The sequence below is a fragment of the Calliopsis andreniformis genome, chromosome 10 (genome assembly GCF_051401765.1).
Source record: "Calliopsis andreniformis isolate RMS-2024a chromosome 10, iyCalAndr_principal, whole genome shotgun sequence".
NCBI lineage: Eukaryota > Metazoa > Arthropoda > Insecta > Hymenoptera > Andrenidae > Calliopsis > Calliopsis andreniformis.
The window spans coordinates 13,985,462-13,994,965 of NC_135071.1; positions in this window are offsets into that span (position 1 = coordinate 13,985,462).

Sequence of the window (9,504 nt, forward strand, 5' to 3'; positions counted from 1 at the left end):
ATCCCCAAAACCAAACTATGCAATTCACATATCAAAATAAATCTCAATTTAGCTTCCATTTCCTTATTCATATTTCTAAAACCTAAGTCCCTATAAAATCCACAATCCACTCTTCCATCTAAATCCATTCACTGGCCCGTGCACTAGACCTGACGCTCGCTCAAAACTCGTGCATGACACCAAAAATCGACTCCCCTTCGCCTCTCATCATCCCAGAATCCCACTGTCCACATAATTACGACTCTATGGTATCAGAATTCGCTCGTTCGCCGAAATCACCTACGTGAGGCGGCGAAACCAGCCCAGAGCGTGGAAGAGAGGGCGTATATTTCGGTTGTTGGCAAGTCCCCGTAACAAAGAGGAAAGTCTGGCTAACAAGGGAGCCAAGAACAGCTTACTTGGCGGAGGCAGACCATTTTCGAAAGTTCCCCGAGTTGTGTAACAAACTTTGCTCCGGATTGGTTGCCCGAAGGGACGGGTGGGGCCGAAGGGAAGGGGCAGGAGGAGGAAGACGCGGTGAAAGGGAGCTGGGGGAAGGGAGCCAACGAGAGGAGATCCTCGGAGAGAAGAGATTCAGTTAGGATTCTATGGGAACCGATCCACCGTTATACGTCCGACGAAATACGCGCAACTTCGTGATGATAAGTGATACCCAGCATGCCTCTGGGAGCTAGGGGAGAAAAGAACGAGTCGGCGTTTGCTTGTGTACGACGGGCGTCGGTTTTCTACTGACCCCAATCAGACCTGGGATTCCTATACATGTAGAAAGTATTGAATTATTGCAGTTAAGTTTTCCACAGCGCTGAACATCAGCTGACATTACGCAGAGTCTAGAACTGTTATACACAGTTTACGCTCCGAAAAGTGAACTTTCTGAAATGCTGGGGAAAATGGGAAATTTTCACAGTTTCAATGTTATAAGTGGTTTCGATTCAGATAGGAAGTATTTCAAAATTTGGTGATCAATAGTTTTAAGGTAATCTATAAATTCCTTCCTCAGAATGCTGTTGGAGATACAAATTTTGGAAATAGTTCTTATTTTTGAAATTTTTGTAAATAGGAGATACGTAATATCTCAGTTCATTAGACCCTGTAGATTACATGTATGATGAAGAGAATGCCAAACAGATCTTGCAAAAGTCTCCTAAGTATAATTAAGCAGAGCAGACATCTGTAGGATCTGTGATACACCTTTGTAAAATTGACAAAGGTAGCTTGACTATAATAACAGCAGCTTTGTTAATTCTACAAAGTCGACTCTTACTGATTCTCTTAAACTCGAGGCTACTAGAGTACTTTTGTATATTCTACAAGAGACTTCTACAACTTCAGGTTAACATTTTTCTCATGTAGATAGGTTCTACATAAATCCTTAAAACCTAAGTCAGCACAGTGTTTTCTGGACATAAGCTCACAATCGAGTACCTACTCAACTGATTTCATCTCGCCAGCCCACACTGTATCCTCATCTCTGAAGATTAAAATTCAAGCTGCTCCAGTATCATCTTAATACAAACTTGTAATCAACATGTCGAGCCTAATATCGAGATGTCATTCTAGGAACACCCTTCCTCCTACTATCCAATCTACCTAAATCCTATCTTTCCTCCAGCAGACTGGAAGTCTCGCGACCTTATATCGAGACACCACTGCACAAACACTCCAGCCCATGCTAAGCAGTACCTGGATTCATATCGGAAGGATTCCACCCATAACCTTGGAAGAAAAGAGCCGAGCAAAGTTTTCGCTGAAGCAAGCCGGAAGTCACGCGAGGGTTCGCAGGAAAGTCGAAAGAATCAGCTTGGATCAGAGGGCCACGGCCATATTTATTATCCCCGACGCTCCTAATTCCGTCGGTCGCGCGGACGTCAAACAAACAACCGGCAATTAAATGCAAATACGGCTAATGCGTTCTGGGCTGAATGTGCAAGTCACGGGGTTCGTTATGGAGATCCACCGGCCGCCATATTGTTTCGGTCTGTGTGTTACACAGCTGAGGCTACGCTCTGATCAATATCGATGCGTTCCGAGTTCGACGGCTAAATGGGCAGATGCGGCTGAGGGATAACGCTCGGACAAATATCCGAAAATATCGATCGGCGATCCGACGAATTTCGCTTTTGTAACTTCCGACGCCTCGCTGCCGCCGAAAGCGAGACCCTTTAAAACGTTTTGTTCGATACCGGCATTTCGAGCATCGTGACGTCAGTGACAGAGGATCGGCTCTTCAGGCTGACACTCGCAAAGTGACTTGCCCAGGTTAGTGACTGTATAAGACAGTTTTTGGTTTTGTTGTCAAGGCTGTTTTTGTATTTTTTCTTCTTCTTCTGTTTTTTTTTTTTTTTTAACTTTTATCTGATTCCAAGTTGTGAGCTTGTATCGAGACAGTGGGTACTCTAGAGTCAAACTTCAGAGATACTTTCTCATTAATAGAGCATGGGATGTGGTATGTTTTAAGAAATGAAACTGATGGATTGATTTAGATTTCAATGGTAAAATAGTTTACCATTATAGTTTTGTCTGGATATGAGCTCCTTGGTAGATTCGTGTTTTCTGAGAACTATTCTATCAACTAATATATGTGGCGTGTAACTTAACAGTTTTGAATCTCAAGTGATTTTACGTCAGGAGCATATATTGAGGCAGCACTCTAGTGAAGATCCAGTTAATTGAGCAACTTTGGCATCGAAATTTATTGAAATTCATAAATGAGCTTGTATTGAGATAACTGAAAATCTAGTATACCAAAGATCTACATCATAAAAATTCCTAAACTCCCCAAAATCTTCATAAGAAAGCTTATATCAAGACAATAACCTAAAGAATATTCACTTAACCGTAGATCCACATCATAAAAATTTCCCAAATTCCCCAAAACCTTTATAAGAAAAGCTCACATCGAGACATTACTGTAATAACGATCTACTTAACTGAGGACCCACGCCACAAAACTTCTCCAAATATCCATATCATAAAAATTCCCTAAACCCTCCAAAATCTCCACAAACAAGCTCACATGAAGATAATACTCTAAAAAAAGATCCACTTAAATAAGGACCCACATCACAAACTTTCCCCAAATATCCATATCATACAAATTCCCTAAACTCTCCGAAATCTCCACAAAGAGACTCTCATGGAAACAATACTCTAAGGAATATCCACTTGACTGATGATCCACATCACAAAAATTCCCCAAACACTAAAATACTCGATCCACTGTTATTCCGCAGTTCAGCGTCGTTCTGAAAGCCATTAACGCAAAAAGATTTTGACGAAAGGTCCATCCGACGCAAGTCGCAGCAACGAGGATCAGTCTACCCTAGGATTTGCGAGATGGCTTCCGTAATCGAATCCTCGGTCGCGGAACGCGTGCACGGTGCGCGTGCGCGTCACGCACACTTCGCCCCCGCGGATACGTGATTCGATACATCCCTCAAATCCCGCAGACTGTGTATAACCCGTAATCCGCTGGTCTATTCTGCGCGATACGCTGCGACTCGCTGTATCCTGACCCGGTAATATCCGTGCGCCGTCCATAATCTGAATCGTCCTACGCGAACCACTCCCTCGGATCGCTCCACACACCCCCAGTGTCATCCCTGGCTGCACATCCACCTCCAGCCGCTGATATAAAAAGGAAGACCCTGGATGATCGCAGGTTTACTTTGCCAATCGCGAGGATTCAATGGGCTCGCGATTCAATGTCCCACGAGACTGTGCCTTCATCCCACTGATCTTGTCAGAAGAAATTGTAATATCTCCTCTTCAAAAGCCGAGGCTCCTCTTCGAGAGCGAAACTCTTCCTGTTACGGCGATCGCGTGATTGAGGACAGGATCGGGGGAAGGAGGAGCCTCGTGCAGAGAAGGTCCGGGGGTGTGGGTGTCTGACTGTGACTCGAGGATTTTAGGGAGTTTAGGGAATTTTCGCGATGGGGATATTTGGTTAAATGGATCTTCGTTATAGCGTTGGCTCTATACGAGCTCGTTGATGCAAACTCGTCTCTGGGATCGCTTTACGTACTGTTAACTTGAATTTTGTCTTCTCGCTGGGATTAAATAAAGGGGAATAGTTCCTAGGAAACATGAGTTGAGGGTTTCTCAAGTATACTGTGCTCGATGAATCTTCGAGAAGTTATTTTTCTTCGAAATATAGTCGCTTATCGAAAAACTGTATTCTATATTTTTAATTCAGTCTTTCATGAAAGATTCTGCATGTAGAATCGCTAATTCTTGCATATGCTCTGAGCTATGAGACATTCTGTATAATAGAGACTCATAAAAGCATGCTTGTGCAAAAATCTAAAACGAGGAGATGAATTTCCAAGCGCAATGTAACTTTATAATGGTTCCTTATTTGGGTTTGCAATTTATGTATGTCTATCGCTGTCGAAACATATGTCCCGAAACGTAGCGATTCACTGTCAGTCACGTGATGGCTTAATAGAGATCCCCGTCACGATTCCAAAGGGCGATTGTGTACCTTAACAAACGGCGCTGTATCGTCCGAGGATCGAGACGCTCTTATTGTTGCTGACACGTGCTGTTATGCTTGAATATGGCACGCGTTTATTTAAGCAAATTACACGAGTGACCGTGAACGAGTTTTCACCCATCAGTAGCGCTAGCTTGCTCTTCATGGGAGCCATTGATGAAGCATTATCGAAGGGATTTCGATTTTTGTTTAAATACTGCTAAATGAAACCATTTTGTCTAAAAATACTATCGAATCAAGGTGTCCCTCTTTAAATTATTACTTCAATTCCTTGAAGTATAATTATTTCAACTGATATAATAATTACAGTACATATGTATATATAAACAAAATTAATTATTACATAAATGAAAAACAGACAAATACAATAATGTTCATGCTTGCTTTAAAAAAAACTTCAGTATATTCTCTCTTAAGATTATAAATTGAACGAAAAAAGTGTATATTTTTAATTTCTCCACCTATCTCACTTAAATTGGCCCTCCTGATCCAATGGACGCTCGCCTAGGAGTCAGAGGGGTGTATGTGTGATTTTCGATGCTATGGGGATGCAGGAGATCACGAGAGCCAGCAAACGGAACAATGCGGTCGCTCGAGCGCGAACATTTAATTGTTTCCGTTTCTGTCCGTCGTTTAGTTCTTACATCTCTAAGCGTCTCCCCCCCTCCCACCAGTGCTCGTTAGGCAGTTCCTCCCGGGACCGGAAGATGCCGATGCCACCCCCTCGTGTATCGCGATCGTTGGAGTGGCTGGGGACAACTTAATTCACTTGTTTCGCTCAATGAACTTTTGCTGCGATAACGACGCGGAAAGGGCACAAAGGAACAAAAAGGAGCCCATACAGCTAATTTTCTGAGGCCTCCGTGGAACTTGCTGCGTGGTGGTTCTGCAGGGATTCTTTGTTGGAGAGTAGATTTCGCGGAGATATTGGCAAGGGAAGGTAAAGAGTTAAGACGGAAATAGAATAAACCTAAATCAGACCTAGACTGAACCTAATTCGAGTCTAGAGGTTACTTGAACCGAACGTAGACACAGACTTAAGTTAACAGTAGCCAAGATTTAGCTCTTTGAGTCTGTCTGGATATAAGGCAGACCTAGACTAGATCTAAGTCAAGACAAGCTTGAATGTTAGTCTGTCTACTTTGGTCTAATAGTAAGTCAAGCCTTGACTAGGTCTAACTCCCTAAATGTGTCTAGACTTCAATTAATCTTAGGGATCATCAAGAAGACACCCTCTTCCCTTTGGTCTTGGACTCTATCGTAGGGGGAAAATTAAATCAAACCTAACTCTCTGAACATGTCCAAATCTGAGTCGGATCTGAACCTAAGACAGACTTAGAATTAAGATAAAATTAATTCTAGACTAGATCTAACGCAAATCTAGACATAAATCAGAGCTAATGAACTCTACTTTTGAAACAGTTGCCAATGTAGACACCTATAATGTTTTATTGAAGTACCTAAACCAACAGTTCACATCCTCATCCACAGTTTGTCTATAATATTTTTCAAAAATATTTCGACAGGCTTGAAGAATCACAAAAGGTGAGGATTTTAAACCCAACTAGTCCATACGGTTTCTCAGGGAATCAAACGAACCTAAACTATACGAACCGACGATACCAAAGGTTACAACCTGGGTCGAGGGCTGTGTTACTCGGTTGGTAGCGGCACAGGTACATGGCAAACCATCAATAGCTCGCAACAGCTAAATTATGTACGCTGCGTATAAACGAGCCACGGTATGCAAATGTGTACAAAGTGTCTGGGAACATTTTGTCAGCGTTATTCCCCAGTTTATGAAACGCGGCCGCGGGCTGATGAATTCAAGTTTCAATAGGGGTTCGCTTTATCTCTAGCAAAGCTGATATCATTCGACTGGTACCTAGACGAAGTTGCATTTTCACGCATGAGCTAGGCAGTGTACTTGTGCTTAAGGAGGATTTATTTTTGAAGAGGATCGGTCAGTTGGGAAGGCTGACAACGTAGAGTTTAGAGAATGAAAGATTCAGCTCCAGTCTGGGTAGGTACATAAGGTCATTCAGGGATAGGTTTAGGGTTCAGGGAGCAAGATTCAGATTGAGGGTTTAGGAGCCACTCTTTTGGGAGTTCAGAGGAACAGAATATGACTCTGGAAGCTGCAGTCTTTAGTGACAATTTACATTATTTGTGAATTATGTCAAATTATGTCAATTGTATAGAACTATAAGACACACAGTGTGACCAAACACAGTATTGCTTATGAATTGTGTCTACAATACTGTGAACTTAGAAGGTCGTTCTAAAAGCTTGAAGAGTACCTTTTTACAAATAGATCAGGTGAGAACACTTGATTTAGAGCAAGGCTGTGTTGTCCACAGACCTCAATTAACCGGATGCTAATTAGAACAAGATACACATCACAATAGAACAATAGTCCTAACTTAAATAGCTTTTAATAGGACCTAGAACAAGTCCTCCACTACCTATGTCCAGGGTTTCTAAATTCACTACCTTTTGGCAGCACCTAAAACTAATTCCACATTACTTTCGAACAGCCTCCCTAAATTTAGTATCTTTTCGAGCAACCTAAACCACTCCCCACCAATAAATTACAATAATCCCCTGCTTCAGTACGTTCTAAAACACCCCAAAACCCTTTCCACTGCAAATTGCAACAATCACCCCCCGCCTCCTGCCTCTTCCCAGATCCCAAAAACCCTCACCCCTGTCCAATATCAGCCAAAACCCCCACTAACAGAATTTCCATCTCTCGCCTCGCCATCGCAGCGTCTCGTCGCCTCTCTCTAACACGGTACCAAGGAATATCTCGCGCCAGGAAGGAAGGTCGGATTTCACGTGTGGTGAACTAGCGAAACGCGGTATGCAAATGTGTACAAAGCGTCGGCAGCATTTTGCAGGCCCGTCGCCTCTCTTTTCCCCTCGCGCACGTACACACACGCGCAAACACAAACACATTTCTCTGTTCTCTGGCCTGGGGAAGATACAGGAGCTATGTCCTAACCATCGACGACCCTCTGCCCTCTCCGCCCTTCCTCCCCTTTTTCCCCACCCCTCGCAACCGCCAGGCATCACGTTGCCCGCGGGCCAAAGAAAGTCTACGGCGTATGAATAAAATATTATTTTCGCGCCGTTACCTTGCCCTGGGATACCAGCCGACGTTCACGGTGGTCGGTGGAGAACAGCTACACTGCTGCTTGACGTTAAAGCGAACTTTACGCGGTAAAACAACTAATTGGGTTGCTCGCGGGAATGATACAAAGTGCCGTTTCTTGCAAAAATTAGCGGGTCGAGTTGAAACTGACCTATGATTAGGGTCCTAATGAAAACAACTTTTCTCCAGTTTTATGACGCTTTTTTTAAGTCTATGTATTTAGTTAATGAGAATTGAAGACAGGGTAAGAGGATTTTATTTGTTTACAAAATTGTTCGATTAAAGTATTATGGAATGTTTCTTAGCTGTTATTTAGTCAGAAATCATTGAATGCACATTTGAGTATTTAGGTACTGTAAAATTTGAGATTTTGAGTCATTAAAAATTAAGTGTGTCTAAAGATTTGAGTACGAATGAATTTGAATGGTAAACCTGACAGCTTTAACGTAAAGCTATTTAAAGATTTGTATTTTTGAAAACGTGAATATGGAAACATGGAAATATTTGAATATTTAAATACTGAAATAATGAGATACTGAATGGATTTAAAGTACTTAAATGTTTCAATATTATATTAAATCGTTGAATATTCAAAATTTCAATACTCGAAAATATTACTTGAATATTGGAAATATTTGAATCCTGAAAAATGTTTAAATCTTCCGATTTAAATTTTCGAAAATATTAATATTTCAATGCTCTTCATTAAAGTTTTCCTTCAAACAAAATAACTTTGTATCCATCCCCATCATTTCTGACAAACTCTTAATCCAACATAGTAAAGCAAAAACTGTCCCGTCGAACAGCTTTCGAATTTGAATTTCACCTTCTAAATAGAGATCCTTGCCATGTTTCTGTGCAGCGACAGGACAAGTAGGCGACTCGGAGGGTAAATAACGTCGTTAGGGACGACTAATGGAAGACCCGCGAAAATTATTGCTTAAACGTGGCGTATTTATCGCGTCTGCTATCTCTCTGCGCGCCCCGACGCCCCCTGCAACGTGTAATGTATTTTAAAAGCGTGCTTTCCCGGGGGCGGCGTCAAAAGCCGATATAAAATATGATCAAATAAAGCGGGCGAGAATTAAATTTGCCGGGCTCTTTCTTCGCATCATGCCAACCCCCCTAGCCTCTCCACCCTCCACCCTACATGCAGAAAATTGCGTGAAAACCTTCCTTCCACGTGCTCGAGACCTCTAATCATTGATGCACGAAGAAGAATAACTCTGATAATCATTTTATTTGCAGTGTTTTAGGCTTCGAATGACTTTTTGTCTCGCATGACTATAATAAGGCATTGGTACATATTGAGCTTGGGTGATGTCTTCAGTCATTTGTGTATGGTGTACATTGATGAAGTTGAATACATTTTTTTCTTGTATTTCAATGGCACTGTACAGGATGTGACTGAATTTTAGAAAATTGGAAGACTTGAGGACTTGAAAATTTGAATATTAAAATATATACCTAAATTATGTTTATTTCTAGTGAACTGGAAATTTAAGATCTTCAACGTTTGAGTATCTAAATACTAGAGAATTGGAAACTTTGAAACTTGAAAATTTGAGAATCAGAATATTAATTTGAACCTCTGAAAATTTGCATACTTAGGTGTTTGAATACTGAAATATTGGAATACTTAAAAGTTTGAATACTTGCATCTTCAAAACTAGGAACACTTGCAAACTTAAGTAACCGAATATTTTTGAATATTAAAATATCTAGAAATTTCTGTATATCGATTCCAAAACTTGAATACTATTTAAGATACAACTTCAGAAATTGTTCCCCCCTCGTCCCGAAACTAAGGTCGCCCAACTCCAGATCAGCACACCTCCAAACATAGAATCCAAAC